Raw genomic sequence first — 1,297 nt, 5'->3', positions numbered from 1 at the left:
TGGTTGTGCAGATGGCTGTTGTCTGGGACGGTGATCTGTAAGTTTTCCCCTTTAAATAAATAACACCCTATTAATCATAACTCCAAACTGGTGTGGCCTTGTTCGTGACTTACGCCTTCAGGTGGTCCCACACCCAAGATGGAAGACTGGGCTGCCTACTTAGGAGACACCAGGTCAGCCCAAGGTAAATGCCTAGGCATGGTGTAAACAGCAGGGGGCGCCAGAGATCCTGTTAAAGATGATTGACATGTCTAGGTTAAAGACGATCGACAGGGCTAGGTCTGAACCTGTCTCCCATGGGCAACGCACTCACACCGATTACACATATCAGATATATACACATTTTCTAAAATTTATACATTTATTTACTTTCGGTATTTTTTGGGTTCGGGGTCTTGATATATATAGCCTAGGCTAGCCTCCTGCCGCAGCTTTCCCCACTACTCAGTACACAGGTGCGCACTGTCCTCTGGTAGCAATGCCCACTTTCCAAGAACATATGGAAATAAAATCCGTTAGCATAAAGAAAAAAGTGAAGGATCGCTCAGGAAAGGGGAGGAACAGGAGAGAGGAACCATTTTGTTTGTTTGTTTGCTTTTTAAAGGAATATTTTACTGGACACTGTGGGGCACGTTCCTCCTCCTATTACCAAGGAAGTAGAGGCAGAAAGATGATCAGGGATTCCAGACTAGTCTGGGTCACACGAGACCTGTCTCAAAATACCAGCAAGCAAGCAAGCAAGCAAACAAACAAACAGGTAAACAAACAAAAAAAGAGAGTCATTTTAAACGCACAGAGGCAGGCAAGATCAACAACTCCTTATTTAAGTTAATTTATTTTAATGAACTATTATTAATTAATTGAAAAAAAACCCAGCTGTTCAATACATGTATTCTGGGGGGCATTACCTCTTCCAGGATTCAGACGCGATGTGGTTAAATGGATTTTGCGCTAATCTGGTTGCCAGGGCAACAGTGCCAGTGGGGCTGAAGAGGCAGCAGAAACAGGAGACAGAGGACCAACCTGTGTGCTCTCAACTCCCACACAGCTCAGTCATAGCCTGCTGCGCAAACAGCCCCGCAATCATTTGCTTATCTGGGAGTGCCAGGGAACATTGTGATGTATTCTCTAATGCACTGCCGCCTCTGACTCTCAGAAAATTCTATAGTTTTCTTTTTCTTGTTCTTCTAGCTGTCTTAGAAATGATTTTATTTTTCTTTTCTTATTCTCCCTTCTCCTCCCCTCCCCTTCCCCTCCCTCCCTCCATCCCTCCCTCCCTACTTTTCTCCCTCCCTCC

The sequence above is a fragment of the Alexandromys fortis genome, unplaced genomic scaffold (assembly GCF_014885135.2).
Source record: "Alexandromys fortis isolate MF-2015 unplaced genomic scaffold, M_Fortis_MF-2015_v1.1 scaffold_408, whole genome shotgun sequence".
NCBI classification, from domain to species: domain Eukaryota; kingdom Metazoa; phylum Chordata; class Mammalia; order Rodentia; family Cricetidae; genus Alexandromys; species Alexandromys fortis.
The sequence above is the reverse complement of the archived record's forward strand: the minus strand, read 5'-3'. Positions refer to the sequence as shown.